The sequence below is a fragment of the Prionailurus bengalensis genome, chromosome C2 (genome assembly GCF_016509475.1).
Source record: "Prionailurus bengalensis isolate Pbe53 chromosome C2, Fcat_Pben_1.1_paternal_pri, whole genome shotgun sequence".
Lineage (NCBI taxonomy): Eukaryota > Metazoa > Chordata > Mammalia > Carnivora > Felidae > Prionailurus > Prionailurus bengalensis.
Window position 1 is genome coordinate 73,402,275 of NC_057350.1, and position 18,768 is coordinate 73,421,042.

General features: G+C 46.2%; 1 long non-coding RNA gene across 1 annotated transcript; it reads left to right on the forward strand.

Annotated features, from left to right (window-relative positions):
* The first annotated feature begins 404 nt into the window (after positions 1 to 404).
* On the forward strand, positions 405 to 1,417 carry LOC122492362. Its single transcript, XR_006299595.1, has 2 exons — positions 405 to 1,039; positions 1,281 to 1,417. It is a non-coding gene; the product is annotated as an uncharacterized LOC122492362 (long non-coding RNA).
* The last annotated feature ends 17,351 nt before the right edge of the window (positions 1,418 to 18,768 follow it).

Genomic DNA, 18,768 nt, shown 5'->3' on the forward strand with positions numbered 1-18,768 from the left:
CAGATTCTGTCTCCCCCTCTCGCTGCCCCTCCCCTGCTCACGCTCTGTGTCTCTCTGTCTCTCAATAATAAATAAACGTTAAACAAAAAAATTAAAAAAAAAAAAAAGAAATTCAAGGACTTTAGGAATTACCTGGTCCATGGGGCACCTGGACAGCTCAGTTGGTTAAGCACTCGACCCTTGATTTCGACTCAGGTCATGATCTCACAGTTGTGAGATCGAGCCATCGTCGGACTCTGCGCTCTTCATGGAGTGCAACCTGTTTAAGATTATTTCTCTCTCTCCCTCTGCCCCTCTCCCCTGCAGAAAGAGAGAAAGAAAGAAAGAAAGAAAGAAGAAAGAAAGAAAGAAAGGAGAAGGAAGGAGGAAAGGAGGGAGGAAGTATGGATGGACGGAAGGAAGGAAGGAAGGAAAGAAAGAAACAAACAAACAAACAAACAAAGAAAAAACCTGATCCAACATTTCCATTTCACAGGTGAGAAACCATGACCCTGACTTGCCCAAGTCTAGAATGACTTGCCCATGACTACCCAGCAAGGTGGTGGCAAAGCTGGAACTAGAACCATGGCCCTCGGCCCCCCAGTCTGGTGCCATCTCAATTACCCACTGCTGCAGACAAACATTCTCCAGGTGTTTTCCAGTAGGCTCTTGGCTCGGGTTAACTTTTGAAAAATGAGTTAGGAGAGGGAAAAGGAAGCCGAGGCGTTTCTGCAGACCAGACTGTTGGGTGGCAGGAGCAGAGTGTGGAGTGCAGTGCCACTGAGGTGAGAGATCTTAGAAAGGCTCCTGTCCTCTCCTTGAGCTGAGCACATCCAGGGAAGAAACAAAACTTTAAAAGGAGTCAAGCCCCTCACCCAAGCCAGCATGGGAACACCTACCAGAAAGTGGTCTTGTCCTTTCCATTTTATTTAGGCGATCCTTTTCTTAGGAACTTACACAACTTTTCTGGAGGAAAACACACATCACATGTTATTTGAGGGCTTCTGTTTCTGTTCATTCCCTTCTGATGCTTGTCAAGTTTTCACGTTGTACAATAAAAGTGAGTATACACTTCTCAGTGTGTTTTTTCTCTACTATTATTTCATATTCAGATTTTTTTTGTGTCAAAGGTCCTCGTGTTTGTCACTTTTAATTGTGATACTGTGTCCATTATGCAGGCACATCGTAATTTGCCTCAGGGTGAACGTTTGTATCATTTCTAGTTCATTAGTATTAATGACATCAACATGGTTATTTTCATACCAATAGTTCTTTCATCCTTTCGTGTTTATTTGTTCCAGATGTGCTTCCTTACATGGAATGAATGGGCCATGGCTAGAACTCAGCTCTCCCTATTGCCAGATGACTCTCCAGAAAGACGCAACTGATTTATAGGGTCTCCAACGCCATTAAATATGCCATTTTCCCCAGCACAGAACTGTGCTATCACTGAGTTTTGTCATTTGTAGTCACTGTTGCCATGTCAAATCGGGGAAGCCAAAACAGTTAGGAATATACGATAGGAGTCAAGGGAGAGGATTTGCAAGATAAAACCAAGAAGCAGAATTGCGCAGAAGCTAAGACAAATGCTCCCCATGAGAGAAAGTGAATGAGATTCATTTTTTGTGGCCACTTGTCCTGGGGGTATGTGATGGACTGACCTGAGTTGAAACTTTAGTCAGGGTGGGTCCCGCTTTGGCAAATTGTGTGGTGGAGCCTGAGGCTTGTTTCTGTCTTCGTATTTCTTTTCCTTTTTAGCAAGCCTATGCATCTTTCTGTGGATAGTTTACTATCTGCAATCCTTCTGTGCACTAACTTTGATTCCTTGTCCTGAGGTCTCTTTCCCCCTGCTTTCTCAAGCAAAAATCAGAGCCCCTGGATCATAAAGGAGCTTTCTTCCCCAGCTTCTCTTCACCTACAGCACCCGTAGCCCACAAGAAAGCATAGCAGAGTGGCTTCCAACTGCCATTCCTGGAAAAACAGCTCTTCCTGGTTGCATCTGGTCTGGCCAAGTTGACAAGAAATGAACTGAGCTTCTCAGAAGCTGCAGGGAGAGAGTGGTGGCCCAAGGAGCAGAAACAGTGGGCCGGAGGGAGAGCCCTGATACACACTTACTTGGACCCACCTCTGCCTTTGCCCACCTGTTCTCACCCACATGCAACTTTTTTCAGAGTGGTTTAGTACAGCCTAACTTTCAGAGATCCCCTCAGGGACTGCTAGGCCAAATTTAGAGCCCGTACCAAGAAGTCTGTTAGCCACATGGTTGGCTACGTGAAGCCTGCAACATATGAAAAGTTATATTTAATATCCCTGAGAGAAGACCAAATATGGGAAAGCCGATTTGTGGGATGCAATTGCTCTTTTTGTAAGAAGCATCTCTGCCTAAGTGTTTGATGAACTCATAGCCCTCTAGAGTTGGGCTGCAGATTCTCTGGCTTTAATTAGATATGTGGACAAGCAGAGGCTTTAGAGGTAGAGGAACACTTCAGGATCCTCAAAGCCCTACACAAGGTCATTGTCCTCCTGCTATATCTGATGAGCCTCTGACTGGCACCAGAGCAGACTGCGTGAACAAGTCTCATTCCGCCCAGCATCCCATCCAGTGGCCTGACGGAGGGCTGGACTACAGCCCTCCTTTCCCCCTGAAAGGCTGGGATAGAGAGTGGAGAAGGAGAATGGTGATCTAATTTTCCACAGAGTTAGTCAACATCTTGATCCCCACCATCGAGATACCTCTTTTTGTGAATATTTTGCTCATCTGTGTGTTAGGTCCCAGGGCTTTTGAGTGGATTCTTCCTAGACAATCCCACTAAGTGTCTTAAAACACAGCCTAGCCTGCTTCCTTCACTCACCGATTCTGAGAAACGAAGCCATCCCCCATCCCTTTCCTACCTTCTATGACTCCAGGCAGGCCAACATCAGATAAAGCCCTCCTAGAGCCCTCAGAGTAAGGACCCCAAAAGTCCTCTGAAAGTCCTTCAGCTGAGTCTGAATTTGTTTAAGACACCGTGCTAGTCTCTGACACAGGCTGAAGAGGTTCTGAACACTGACCATTGCATTGAAAGAAGACTTAAAGGAAAGAGAAGGATAGTTAATGGACTCTCTTGAGCTTTCAACATGTACCCAGAGCAAAAGAAATAGGGGTAAATGAAGAGGAGAGATTAAGGCCTTCCTCCCCTTTTCTCCAGATACAGAGAGGCAAAGCAATAAGGCCACTGAATTCTGGCCTTCTGGGGTTCAGCAGAACTCCACGGGTCAAATGAGAGCCCTGCCCAGGTCAATCCCCAGTCGGGATGTGACCCTTCTCCAGAGGGAGCAGATGATGTAGGCCTCCCCTTCCCACAAGGGAAGGGACACGAGCATCATACAGCAGTGGAGGATGAAGGGTGAAAAAAACATCACGAGGCCAAAGGGAGACACAAACACCCAGAACAGGTTTTGCAGAATTGGGTCAATGCTAAGTCAGCTGTTCAGACTGAACCAAACAGGGCTGATTCTCCTGGCCTTCCAGTCCTTGGTGAGGAGGAAATGGAAGTTAACAGCGTAACCTATGCCCAGGCGAAGCTTAAGCACCACCAACGAGCAGATTCTACATTTGGAAAGCCTTGGCCCTCTCCTTGAACTTGGTTTTCAAGGTTTTGACGATGAGTCACCTCATTCTCCCGCATCAGCTTCTGTCTTTAACTATAGCCTGACGTGTCTGAACCCGAAAGCACCTCCAGAGCTGGAGCAGCCGTCATCTTCACACCACGGATGACTAACCATGGCCTGCTCACAGCCTCCTAATTATCACAAAACAAAAATGCTACATGCCTGAAAGCTGAGGTTTTGAGAACAGCGCGTTTGAAGAGCTGCAGAAGCAGCAGAGAGACAAGGTGGCAATGAGCTAACCTTTTGACAGGCCCTTGCAATCCTCGGAGGCACAGGCCAAGCAAGCAAGGACACAGATAGGGTTTTCTCCTTGGCAGGACTGCACTGTTAATATCGTGCGTTACTAATGCCTCTGATTAGGTTCCCAGGCTCATTAAGACCTGTGTGCCTTTGACTGTTTCTCTTGGATCAGATTGGATTCCACTTCGCAGAGAATTGTCAGGACTTTCTAGTGTCCAGTGCTGGCCAGATATCATCTCTTGGCTTGACTTCTTCCTGAAGTTTCTCCCCCGTGCCTCTTGTCTGATGATGCAGGTTACGTTCCGGCATGCCGGCTGGCAGGCCCACTGCTCCCAGCTCAACCAAAACACTTGAACTCAACTTATACCCAAACTATGGTGGCACAGGACAGAGAAAGACATGGGAGCACAGCTAAGTCAACTTCTAAAAAGGAGAGAGGAGGAGCTCTTACCCTTTCTGATAATCAGACATATTATGAAGCCAACATGATAAAAAAAACAGTAGTTGAAAAAACATACAAATAGGCCAACAGAAGAGAGAGCTCAGATACACTCATGTGTATGTCAGGAATTAATATCGAATGAACGTGGTACCACAAATGGTGGGGGAAGGGAAGAGCATTTAGTAAATGGCGTTTGGGAAATGGGCTCGCTACATGGAGAAAAAGAAAATTGGATCCCTCCTTAATGCCACACACAGAGAGGGTTCTGGGCAGTTTAAAGACCGCAGTATAAAAGGTTAAAGAAAAATAGTAGAAATAAAGTTCGTAGAATTAAGTGAAGGGAAATATCTTTCTAATCTGGGAAAGCTCTTTTACAACCAAATTTCAAAAACATAAACCATAACACAGTTTTATTAACTTGATCACGTCGACATTAAGGATTTCTAATCAACAAAAGATAACATTAACAGACTGATGACAAAATAGGAATAGAGGCTGATAGGAAGAATATGCAAGGATCTTAAACATTTATGACAGCAATAGAAAAGCAGGGGAAGGGGGATGCCTGGGTGGCTCAGTTGGTTAAGCGTCCAACTTTAGCTCAGGTCATGATCTCGCGGTTTGCGGGTTTGAGCCCTGCGTCGGGCTCTGTGCTGACGGCTCAGAGCCTGGAGCCTGCTTTGGATTCTGTGTCTCCCTCTCTCTCTGACCCTCCCCCGCTCACACTCTGTCTCTCTCAAAAATAAATAAGCATTAAAACTTTTTTTTAAAAAAGCAGGGGAAGGATATAAACACGCATCATACAGAACACAGAACTCCACAAACAAGTCAATTTTCCTGGGAAACAGATCCTGAGATGAAGAGCTGTGAACACCAGGCTTACTGCATTACATTTGAAAAATGCAAATTAAAACGACAAAGAGATATCACTGTTTGCCTTTTATATTAGCAACATATAGAAAGAAGGGTCACACCCAGTGGTGGCAGAGATGTGGGACATGACGGTGCTTGCACACCGCCCATGGGAAGACAGCAGAAAGGGGCACTGGAGAACATTCTTGGGGAACGATCTGGTGTTATGAGTCAGTGTATTTTTTCACTGAAAATTTTACACTATTTTCAGTGTAGCATACTAGCAATTCCTCTGCTAGGTATACATCCCAAGAAATCCTCATACAGCTCTGTGTTAGGAGACATGTGCAATTCCTTTGTGTACAGTTACTTGTAGTGCAAGTTGGGGGCTACCTGAGTTTCTGGCGCTGAGATCGAGAAATAAAATGTAATGAACACACACCAGGGAGTACAATGCCGCAGGACTGAAGCAAATGATCAGTTGTACACATGGCAACGTGGATGCTTAAGGCAGTGAAATGAACAGGGGGACGGGTGCCCGGGTGGCTTAGCCTGTTAAGTGTCTGGCTCTTGACTTCTGCTCAGGTCATGATCTCACGGTTCTTGGGATTGAGCCCTGCATCGGGCTCTGTGCTGGCAGCATGGAGCCTGCTTGGGATCATCTATCTCCCTCTCTCTCTGAACCTCTCCCCCCCCCCCCAAAATAAATAAATAAACTAAAAAAAAAAAAGAACAGGGGGAAAAACAGTGAAAAAAGATAAGAAACAATGAGATAGAATATTTACATCAATTAAAAATACTGCAAACCTATAGTATTTGTATAAAAACATGCAAGCAGAAGGATGAAGAGACAAACACAAAAATCATTATGTGTGAGAGAGGGGGGTGGAATTTCAAGATGAGGAGTAAAAGGGATAAGGAAGTAAATAAATCCAAGAGAGGGGTCTCACAAGGATCAGTGATGCAAATATCCAGGACCCAAGTAGTCAGATTAACTCAACTCCCGACACCCGCCTCCTAAAACAAGCCCCAGTGACAAACCCCACTTGAGCCTTGGGAAGGCAAGCCTGTATTCTTCACCCTCTCTTTCTCTGAGATCTCTCCCGAAAGGTCACAGGCTGAGTCAGTGGAAAATTGCAGGGCCCTACCACACACAACTCTCTGCTTTTACCTGTGAATGAAATGACATCCACCTCCAATCTTCCGTGGGATGAAAAGGCTGGCACCTGGATCAAGGTTTAGGCCTCTCTCAGGCAGAACGGATTTGTTCACAGGATGCCTTTTCATTTTCCATCCCATGAACTCTCCCACCTCTGATTGCAGTCAAAGTCATCACCTTAACTGAGATGCCACAGACATAACTGCCGATGCCCCTCTTTGATCAGAACTGGTATGAAAGACAGAGGAAACACAGCTAAGTCAGAACGATGTCTTAGATCTCGCCCACTTGGGAGAGTGCCCAGAATGGGGAGGTGACATTCATCCCACTGGGAAATGGGCTCACTTTGATCCACTGGTCTGGCAAGTCCTCTCTGCTAATGGGGAATGGGGAAAGTATGAAATCTATCCTGCATGACCCATCCGTCCCTGAAAAACCGGAGATCCTGAGAAGAATAATGAGGCTTATCAGTCAGTCTTGAGTTCCATTCCCCATGGTGGCTATTCCAAACCTTGACTGCTGTCCCTGAAGTCCCCAACTCTATCCCATAAGCAAACTGAGGACCAAGGTCAGGTTACCCGTCCAAAGTGAGGAACACAGAGATTAAGATCCAGGGATGCAGAGAAGAGCTGATCTGGGCAGGCTGAGAGAACTGCGTTGTAAGGCGGAACCAGAATTTCAAGATGGCCAAAAATACTGCTCTCAATCTTCTGATTGGCAGGAGGCCCTGACTCCCAGGTTAACCCTTAACTGCCCAGACTACACCTTCTTCAGTTATCACTACATGAAAGGTCTCTTTGAGGCACCAGCATATGTTCCACAAACAAGTGTCTACAGCAAATAGGATCCCCAGGAAAATAACACGCCCAGGATACATGGTAAAGGAGTTTGCATGGCTACCATTTTTATTATGTTTCCTTTTGGGTCTAGAAAGTAAACTTCTGTGCCTGCTTTAAGACTTTTAACTCTGGAAATCTCATGGTAATGCTGGATCTTGCTGTTTTAAAGTCTTTCTAAGGACAGAAGTTGGCTGGCAAATGTATAAAATGCCTTCACAGTAGGCCTTCTGCAAATGTTACCGCCCTTCCCCACCACTGTTTTCCTTCTTCCTTGTAGGTATAGTTGAGGAGTCACACTGGAACCCAGAAGATCTGGTCGTTGTTCTTGGCTCTGACATCTTTTCACAGAATGATCTCAGGCAAGAAGCTCTCCCTTCCTCTAGCCTTCTGCTTTCCTGACTCTGGCTTTTCATGTTTAGAATTGGAGCTAGTAAAATCTACCTTGGTTGTGGCCAGGTGAGTCCCCATCCCCTTTTCTCCAGCCTCTAGAGAATCAAAATATTAGATTTTAATTTTTTTAACAGAAAACTATAAAGAAGTATAAGGTTAGCCTAATCCTACATTCTAGGTCAAATCTGTTGGTGTTAAAAAGATAAGACGTTAGAAAACAGAAGCGACATAAAAACATACAAAGTGACAATTGAAAGTCACTTTCTCCCATTCCCACTGTCCACAGCAGATAACTACTTTCCCAAAGTAATTTCAATCAGAAAAATTATGCATAATACTTACATATTATGCAATACTTATTGATTGATTGATTGATTGATTGATAATTTTTAAATGTTTACTTATATTTGAGAGATAGAGACAGAGCATGAGCAAGGGACGGACAGAGACAGAGACAGAATCTGAAGCAGGCTCCAGGCCGCAGTCAGATGTCCAACTGACTGAGTCACCCAGGCACCCCTCTTTTTTTTAAATATGTGGAAGTGATCAAATTATCTATGGTATTCCCTAATTTGCTCTTTTTCAACCTATATCTTTCATGTATATATAAGCCTACTTTATTCTTCTATAACAGCTCAAAAATATTTTACCAAATGGATTCCTAATTCATTCCAGGGGGATCGTGAATTTCTCTTCTTCTGAGAACACCAGTTCCTCCTCTTGCCCTTTGATTTCCTCCCAAGAGTCAGAGTAGGTCAGGAGCTGAGATTCAGGGTCCAAAGGAGATGGAGAAGTCCCCACACACCCAAATGTTTAGGGCAAAGGTGCTGTGAAACTGCCATGAGTGACAGCGTTTGCTTCCCCTTCTGGAGAAAATGGCCAATTTGCCACATATGTTGATGGCTGAACATTTTGATTTTTTTAACGTTTATTTTATTTTTGAGACAGAGAGAGACAGAGCATGAACGGGGGAGGGCCAGAGAGAGAGGGAGACACAGAATCTGAAACAGGCTCCAGGCTCTGAGCTGTCAGCCCAGAGCCCGACGCGGGGCTCGAACTCACGGACCGCGAGATCATGACCTGAGCCGAAGTCGGACACTTAAACGACTGAGCCACCCAGGCGCCCCTGAACATTTTGGACAAATGTCAGTGTTTTCAAATGATGAAATTTCAGATTTGGAAAGGACCGAAGGTCCTTTGGCTTAACTTCCTCGAAGCCACTGCAGGAATCTCTTCTACAAGCTTCTGTATTATCACTTATTTACTATCACCATACCATACCAAAAACAGCTTTTACTAGCAGAAAATTCTATTTTTTGCAAACCGGCTCCCATGCAATGCATCTGCCAGACTCTAGGACAAGACAAACGAGACACAGTTCCTGACCTCAACGAACTCCCAGGCTAGCTGGTGATGTGTGTGTCTGACAGTGTGCTATGAGGGGCTGGAGAGTCAGGAAGGCTTCCTGAAAGAGGAGATGCGTGAACTGAGCTCTGGGTGAAACTGAGATGGAGGAGTGCCACTCAAGGCAGAGCAACAACATGGGCGGAAGCGCAGAGGTGTGAGAACACAGCAGTTTGGGAGATCAGTGTCTGCAAGTGGGAGGGAGAGAGAGATGTAGGCAGGGCCAGAACAGGAAAGGCCTCAAATGGCCCTGTTGAGGTATTTAGATTTTACTTTGAGGGCATGAGGGAGCCATTGAAAGAATTCTAAAATCCCACGCTGATTAGATTTGCCTTGTAGACAATTATTCTTATAGTGGTGCAGAAAGTGGCTTGGAGGAATAAGAATGCTGTAAGACAGATCAGTTAGGAGACTATTTGGAACATACTTGAAAAGCAAATATAGAGAAGACTAGCCATAAAAGACATTAAAAAGGAGCTGCCAGAACTCAGTGACCAGATGGCTACGCTGAGACTTGGGTGACTGGGTGGGTGGGGCATCCTCATCCGAGAGAGAGAGAGAGAGAGAGAGAGAGAGAGAGAGAGAACAGGATAAGGAGCAGGATTGGGGGTGAAGACAATGAGGTCCATCTGGGGCACGGGGAGGGTGACTATCCAGGCTGATGCTCAAGGAAGATGAATATGTGGGTCAGGAGTTCAAGGAAGGGAACTGGCCATGATGCAGACTCTGTCGAAGGAAGAGGGACAGAGGGTCAGCCTGTGAGGGTGTCAATCACCAAGGAGAGGGTGGAGCGTCGGGTGGGAAGAGGGAGGGGCCATCCGTGAGTCTCAACCATCTTTTGTGAAGATTTCCTCTGAGTGCCTCAGAATTAGTACCAATTAAGAGCAGCCTCTTGTCCCAAAGCAATATGACAAGTCAAGAGAAGAGCAATTCGAGAAAAAAAGCAGTGCAGAGAGAGGACCCGGATTTTTAGGTGTCCCTTTGTGGGCAGTGACATCAAAGGAGTCTGAAGGGCACCCCATGAAAGAAAAGAGGAAGGCTTCCAGAAGAGGTCTGCTTGACATAGCTTTTTGTTTCTTTGAGACAGCACTCAGGACACGGCCTGTACCCCGACCCCGCCCTTGGGTCCCACGTGAAGCCACAGGCTTCCCGAGGGTGTCCACTTGAGCCTGCCACATCCCTTCCTCCCTGGCTGCTCCAGTCTTCTGCACACTGGAGGCCCCATTAAATCTTTGCGAGTTACAGGCATGAGGCGCACGAAGGCCTGATCAAGCCAAATGCACGTGTAAAGCTGTCTCCTGGCTGTGAGGAATAAAAATCAATATTTTAAAATCTGAATTATTCAGATGCTGTATCCCCAGAGGTGATTCATAACCCGAGGAGCGCCTCAGTTGGAGAACAGCAACTAAGGATTTGTGTGAACATGGCTTAGCCTACAATTCCTCCTGCAATCAGTCAAGGGCCAACAAAAGATAAAATAACAGAATTGTTCCTACATGTTGTCCTGAGGAGAGCCCGGAGGAGAAGTCTAGACTGTCATAATAAGAAGCAACTTGCCCTAATGAGGGAGCAGAGGGTTCCCTGGGCTCTCTAAGTGCTGGTGTCGAGAATTCGTGGGTCCTTTGCACAAGGGAGGGCAGGTTAAGCTGGGGAGGGGGGATTATTCCAAGCATTCCCTTTTAGAATAAAATGTAAGAGCTTCCCTGAGAAAAGTGACAGTAGTCTGACATCCCTGACCCGAAAACACCACATCATGTAGGTCCTTAAACCTGCTGACGGGGCTGGTCAGGGCGTGTGCTATCAAGACCATGAGCCGATGACTAGACTGGCACAGGGGAGAAGGTGAAGGTGAAGTGTGGATGGTTTGGTGGGAACTCATCTCATGAACGGAGGATGCACTAAAATCCGTTCTAGAGAGAGGGAGGCAGCCTGGCACAGTGCGTATTCCTGGAACTTGGGTGAAAAACTGAGTTGGGGGTCCTTGGCTCCACCACTGTGTGACCTTGGAGAAGACAATTATTTTCTCAGCTTCAGTTTCTGTAACACTAAAGTGCTGATCATAATCTCCAACTTCTGGGGTTCTTGGGAAGATCGGACGAAATTAAGATATAAAAACGCCCTTCACTATTCCCTCAAACCATGGGTAGGTTAGGATATTTGGTTACTATAGCAGAGACCCAAGTGACAATGGCTTAAACAACATAGAGGTTTATTTCTCTCTCGTATAAAACCCCAAGCCAGCATGGCAGCTCTGGTCTGAGAGGTCGCCAGAGGCCCTACCCTCCTTCGCATGTTCTAAGAAGGCTCCCCACCACTGCCACACTGCAGCCAGTAGAAGGGACAAAGGGGCAATGGGAGGGTAAGCCCCTTCCCCGTGATTCAGAATTTGATACCCTACTTCCTCTCATCTCCCATTGGCCAGAATGCGGTCACACAGTCACATCCAGCCGTAGAACAGGCTGGGAAATGTAGTCACTTTCTGAGAAGCCACATACTCAACTGAAAATTCTGTGATTATGCAATAAGAGGGGAAGGCTATAATTATACAGTCCCTGCCAACCCTCCTTTGTTCATCTAATGACTTTTTAATACCCAGATCTGAGATTTAGGTCACTTCCTCGGGAGGCCTTCCCGGGCCCTCCAGGCCCCTTCGTTTTCTCCGGTCTCCTCCATGATACTTGTTGCACCTGTGGTTTTTGGTTTGCTGTTGTCCTGACTAGAATGTAAATTCCACAAGTGTGGGACTATGTCTGGCTTCCCGTCTGCAGTCTCCTTATTATCAACCCAGAGTTAGACACAGAGTGGATGGGCCATATGTCCATGCTGACCAACTAATTTGGAGCTCTCCCCTGAGGGCCTGAGAGTTCCTCAGGGTAGAAGTCCATAGCTCTGAGGCCACCAACCAGTGCTCTCCAACCCAGGATTTGCTTGGGAAAGAATGGATACCTCCTGCTACTTCCCAGGCAATGGGGGGTGGCTGCCCACTGAGAGGACATCACATGGGAACTTCATTTTACCCCTTAGTCTTCTCTTTGTGTTTGTATTCCATCAGAGTCCCTGAGCAGACAACTGTACCTTTCCTAATAAACCCTTGCTCTGCAGTGCTGTTACTCAGGATCTGGGAACGAACAGAGAAGGTTGGGAAAAGAGCTCTCCACAGCACTGTGGTCAGAACTGACGACACAAGGAGAGACTGGGTTTTCTACTCTCAGCCTCTGGAATGCAACTGCCAAGCCTGATCTTGCCTGTGGGCAAGAGGGAAGGAACTGCCGTGGAGGGGGTCCCTGGGCAGTTGGCCTGCACCTGCTGTGGGGACAAATGTCTGCCGTGAGTGTGGGCCTGTATGAACACACTGTCTGGTCCCTGTGGAGCTGCTTGGGGCTCCACTTTAGTTACCTCCAGCTCACCCTGGTTTTGTCACACACCTCACCATTTTCTCAGAAATTTTCCGCCGAGCTCATTTTCTTTGTTACGAGGGTGCCTTGAGGGAATCCCATCAAATATGACTCTGGTTCCTGTGTGGAGTGGAGGGCTGTGCCCTAGGATTGACCACCAGGCCATCAGACACATTCTAGTCACCCTCCACAGTTTCCTTGGATTAGAGCTAGAAGACACTAAGCTTGGGCTCTGAGAGGCCAGTCCTTTCTGGCAGTCTCCAGAGCTGCTGAAGGGGCAAGTCACCTGAGACCAGGCCCCAGGGGTTGCTGGGTGCTCAAATTACATGGATCTACAAAATGAGCCTATTCAAGGGCCAAGTTCAAATTTGCCTGCTTGTATTTTTCCAGAGAGTCGGGGAGGGAGCAGCCGTATCCTGCCAGCAGCCCCTGCAAATGCTGCCCCCCCAACTGCCCCCCCCCCCTTCCGCCATGCCTGGTATCAAGGAAATCTTTTCCCTCCCAGCTGTGGCCACCAGACTGACCTGGGAACAAACACGACTGAAACTTCATTTCACAGCGGGTTTCTCCCCATAAAATGGCTGTGTCCCTTTAAGTCCCTGCAGCTCTCCCCTCTTGGACTAGCTGTAGGTTAAATGAATCAAGTGATCAGACTTTTCTCACTGGGGGTGCTGGGCTGGAAATTCCTCCTACTTGCTTCAGCGTGTGTACAGGAACAAAGAGCAGTTAAGAAGGGATTAACTTTTCCCTCTGTTGGTTTCTCTCTTCTTTCTCAGAATAATTCCACTTCTAACTCAGGGACTTAGGTTCATCTCAGGGCCCTGCTTCTTCCTTGACTATCCATTACAGTTCCAAAAAGTTTCCTGGCTGCCTCTTCTCTGGGCCCAACATGGGGAACACGCATCTCCGTGGGTGGCTTTCTCAGCATGGCTTTTTGTATCCCTGACTCCTGGCTTCATCCATTTATTTCCAGCACGAACCCTGGACTAGTCTTCTGTATATACCAAATAACACTCTATTAATAATGTTAGGTCCCCAAGTAGCCTTCTCTTCTGGGAAATAAATATGCTGATCAACTCATACGTGATGAGTTTTGACAGCAAAAGGTGATAGAAAGAACACTGATTTGGGAGTTAGGATTTCTGGATTCTCATCTTATCTCTGGCACTAACTAGTGTGTGACCTTGAGAAAGTCACTTCTCTTGGCTGAGCCTTACACTCCCCTCTGTGATGTAAGAGGTTCCTTCTAGTGCTAACATTCTAGTGTCCATATTAACTAGTCATGCAATCCCCGTGACACTTGATCATCATGAACATGCACAGATGAAGACTGGACCTGGGGACCAAGGTGATCACAATAATGAACAGGGTACCAAAGCACCTGTCCTCAGTAGCCAGTTACCCCAGACTAGATCTTGCTTTATCTGTGCTCTCTATAGAAAAGAATCTAATGAATGGGAGCCAAATGGGACCAGACTCAGAATGGACACAGAATCAGACCAGAGGCCTAATATCCCAGGATCTATGCCATTCCACTTTTATTCCCAAAGGGTCACAAGGTGTTTTTTTAGTCCCATGCTACATAGAGCTCTGAACTAGAATCAACTGATGCCTGAGACAAAACTGGGGTGGGGGCAAGACTCAAGACAAAGCACTATATACCTTGCTCAGTTCTCTTTGAGGTCACTGCAGACAGAAGAATACCACTCCCACAAGCCCTGGGACTGTTCCACATTAGGCTTACACCTCCCAGGCACTGGCATGGCTGAAAAGGCAGGTTTGGCTGTGCTAGGAACAAGTGATGTTTGCACTCAGCAACAATATCACCCAGCAGCCATGTGTCGGTGACTTCAGCTTTCCAAAAACCTGGAAAAAAAATCTGCTCTCCAAACAAATGTGAAATATTTGCAAGTTTTCAAAAGGAGCTGGGTCTGTTTTCTATAGGATTGAGAGAGAGAGAGAGGGAGAGAGAGAGAGAGAGAGAAAGGAGCTGTAAATGTGGTAATTAGAAGCACACGTTTCTTCCATTCTTTTAAAGCAATGAAGATGTTGTAAGGCTTGCCGATCGGACTTCTCTGTGAGAAGGACCATTTGGGGACACGTGGATTTGGCAAAGAAACTCAGGAAGGCAGGCTCTGCCTCGGCAGGGAAGCGGCAGACCTGCAGCAGCCAGGATGTCTCTTCTGGAAGCGTGGTGGTGCCCGGTAAACAGTCGCCTTCAGGATTGGCCCAGGACGTGTGTTTGGTGGGAAGATGCGGTGGTTAGGAAAACGTCCTTGAGAGGGGTGCCTTAGATTGTTATCCAATTCTCAAGAAGACGCCATGGCCATCTTGTGGTCTCAGCATCAGTGTGAGGAAGTTGTGTCCTGAGCCTAATCTCAGTAGTCCTCAGCCCCCGGTACTGCAGACAGACCATTGGCGTTCGTCCAGGCTCCCTCAATGGAGAGAATAAAGAGTGAATCATGACTACCTCCCACATTCATACAGCCCTGGCTGTACTAGAAACATGCCAAATAGGAAACTGGTTGCTAAAACTTATTTGGCCAAACTTGTTTGTGTTATTGTGTTATGACCTCCAAAGATCTGGCTAATCCAGGTAGCACTGGAACAAAGCAGCTCGACCTTTCACTACATGGATATGCCTTCCTGTTGGCTTTATTTGACTTAAAACATAACTATGTTAGGTTTATTACAAATATTAAGCTAACAGTTTGTTATGCAAACAAAACCTATAATCATTAATTTTGGTCATGTTTAAACCAGTGATTCACATCCATGGCTCAACGTTGGTATAACCAGGGAAGCTTTATAAAAATTCCCATGCCTTAGGCCCACCTCCAGAAAATCTATTTTAATTGATTTGGAGTGGGGCCTGGGCATTGATTTTTTTTTTAAAGCTCCCCAGATGATTCTAATTGCAGCCAGGATTGGGAACCATTGTTCTGAATGATGCCTGAGAAATGTGCTAATTTAGTGTGTGTGTGTGAGGGGGGGTGGGGGAGACAGTCAAATGAGATCTTAGTTTGAATTTGGCTGCTTGTTTTATCTGTGTTCAGCCCAGTATCTGGATAGGAACAAAGCCAAGATTATAGTGCAGTTACGTAAGGTTTGGAGGGTTAGCCATTTCTCCCAAAACTGACTCATTACTGTACGTATATTTCACCTAACGCAGTAGTTTGGAAATATTCGAGTGGGAACCTCATGTTTTGTGAATATAGTTAGCAACCATTAATAGTCAGTAATAATCCGTCTATTTATCTAAGTGGATGGGACACAATAAAAAAGAATTCTCACATTTAAAACAATCTTCACTGGAAATGTTTCATAATAAGCCAAAAGGCACAGATTTAGATTATATATGTGTATGTTATTTATATATATTATATACTATATAAATATAATATATTGTAATATATCATATTTATTATATATTATATTTATATTTATATTTATATTTATATTTATGCCTTGAATTTCAAGACATTACTCTAGTGATTTACAATGACTCGAGACTCAAATCATCAGGTCTTGCCCCTGAGATAAACTTCTGGTTCCGTGTGTCTGGAGGTGGAGTGGGGAAGGCAATTCAGGTAGCAGAGGAGAAGTGAACAAAGGACAATGACTGAGTAGGCAGATTTAAGCTCGTTAGGGACCTGAGACAGATCACCTCTCCGTAGGATCTTTGAGAGCTGCAAAGGGTTGGAGACTTTGTTTTCCCTTCCCTGGCAGAGTCAGGTCCATTAGCTCTCTGGCTGCCTCTTGGTGCTTAATTTGTTTTTTCTAACACAAGGGAGGGGACGGTGCATTCCAAAAGATAGAGGACAGCTAAGGGAGATCGGTCCTCTTTATAGGATGTCATTAAGCATATGGTGCCTCGCGGGGGGATGGGGAAGGCCATTAACAAAGAGCCAAGAGAGAGATTAGCTCATAGAATAAAAGGCAGTTGAGAGCAGTGAGCCAGATACTGGAACAGCTGCCAGGTAGAGACCCAAGCTTGGGAATCAAAGCCCCAGTCTAATTGTGTGTTTAAAGAGTTGTCATCTTTTGCATGTATAAGGGTAAATAAAGTGTTAGGAACTGCTCTCAGGAAGTAGAAGCATTCAAGTCACAGAGGACCAAAATCCAGAAACCTTCAGTACCTAGGGTCATTTCTCTGGGGCTGATTCCAGGACAGCCCCCCACGGAGCCCGGGCCTAGATGTTAAGAGTACAGGCTGAAGTACTCAGGGGCTACCTGATTCCACTTGTGCAGAGGCTAGAAGCTGACATTTAGGGCTTGAATAGTGCTCCTTTTACAAGTAAATGACAACCTGGAGAAAGGACTAACTATGCTGGATGCCTGACATTTTCAAACTGACTCTATTCAAAGAGATCCAGAAGATTAACTTTCACTCCCATCAAGCTCTGACCCAGCCTCAGTAGAAAGGGAATCCCCTAGACCCACTGTGGTTCCTGAATGATATTTAGTCATGGCCTTGGCTTAGCCTGGTCTTCCTCCCCAAGGTCTGTGTCTTTGGTGGGATTTTCAGAAAGGCTTTGGCTGAGGCTTTTAGACTGTGAATAAGCCAAGAGGATCTAATCAGCAGTGTAAACTGAATACCAGAAAGATAAGGTGAGAAAGGGGCTGCGTAATTGCAGACTGAGGCAGAACTTTATGAGACTGAAGCCCGAGGAGGTCCTGTTTCACATGGCCTTTGCCTGACGGCCGTGGATTAAACACAAACCCCTACCCACACTGGAGGCTGAACTCAACTCCTTTACCGAAGAAGAAAGATGTCAGTTGCTATTATATACAAGTAGATCCCTATCTGCCAATCTGAGGTCGATCTCCTTCTGCAATCTCTGACCTGCTCCAGACAGTGCAAACCACCTCTTCCCTGTGCTCCCTAAGCAGGGCCTTCCCGGGATGTCAGTGAGCTTGTTGCCTTGGACTGTGGTTGGCAGGGAAAGCAAACGTCCCAGGCTACAATAGACCAGTGTCTCCCTTACCCTTCATCCTCAGCAGCGCGAGGCTCTTGGCAAACTATTAAATGAAACTGTGTGTCCGTGTATTCCATCTATCATCTCTAGTAAACACTGAAAGCCAAAGGATAGGAATGGAGTAATCAAGAGACAGAGAAAGAGGTATTAGGTGATAAGTGGGGTAAAAGCATAGTCTTGAAACGTATTAAACCATTCACAGCAAGTTAAATTCTCTCACTCCCCACATCCGCAAAGGAGGAAGTGCAGCCTTGGATGAGCCCAGGGGACTGAGATCAAGAATCACAAGAGCTGTCTTCTGTCTAACCAACCATGTGGCCTGGGGCAAGTCCCTCTCTTCCGGGCCTCAGTTTCCCCTTCCCATGAAATAAGCAGATTACACTAAATGACCTTTAAAGGTCCTTATACCCCTGTCACCTTGTAATTTTATACATCTATTGCCACAATACCAAGGTACTGGAGAAAGGGAACCACCTGCAGCTGGAGGGCCCAGAATGCACCAGGCCTGTGTTTACCCACCAGCCCTCGGCCCTGGAGGACCCAAGTGAGATTCAGCTTAAAAACAGTGTTGCAAATGCCAGACCACAGCTGCACAAAATAGGAAAAATCTTGTTAGGAAATGACCACAGCCCCCTGGAGCTGTGGAAAACATTGCCTCAGACAGAAAGGACTTTTCCAGTGGAAAGAAAAAATCATGAGTATTGTGTCTGCTAAGGCTGTCTGCCCAGGCACTTCTCACCGAACCCTGCCTACTCAAGTCCTCGGCTCTGGGGCAGTGCTTTTCCACCCGATGCTGGTCCTAATGACAACTGCAGGCTCTCTCCTCTTCTGGCCCCAGGACTCACACTTGGAAGTCATTTTCAAATTCATCTTTGGGCTGTCTGAGGTCTAAATGCTTCCTCCAGAGGCAAAATCACAAAATGCTTTCATTAGAATGGGTCTTAGAAATCATCTTGTGATCCTAACTGAATCCCCCCTCTGTGGAGAAACAGACATGCCCCAGGAAGAAAGGCCTTGCTGAAGGTCACATGGGGAGTTCAGGGGAAACGGGTCCTGATGCCCACTTTAGGGTTCTATTTCTGCAGTGCCTCTAGCCCCAGGGCCAATTCTCTGCTACCTTCTCATGGCAGGTGTTTCCAAACCAGTCAGACTTCCAACCAGCTAACCCACCTGCAAGTGCTTTCCATGAACTTAGGACAATGCACTCTGCTGCAAACAGTAATTATTATGTTTTTTACCGTCCCATACAACAGCAAACACCTTTTTGGCACAGAGCAGAGTTCGCCTGCATCTTTTGAGTTTTCCATCTATCTCTGGAACTGAAACTTAGTGCTCCACTTACTCCTTGAAAAGCATCTAGAGTTAGAGTTGCCTGTTTTCAAGTGGGTCAGATCACAGTTTGGGGCAGGGGGGCTTCGGTCTGGGTGGTGCTCAGCCC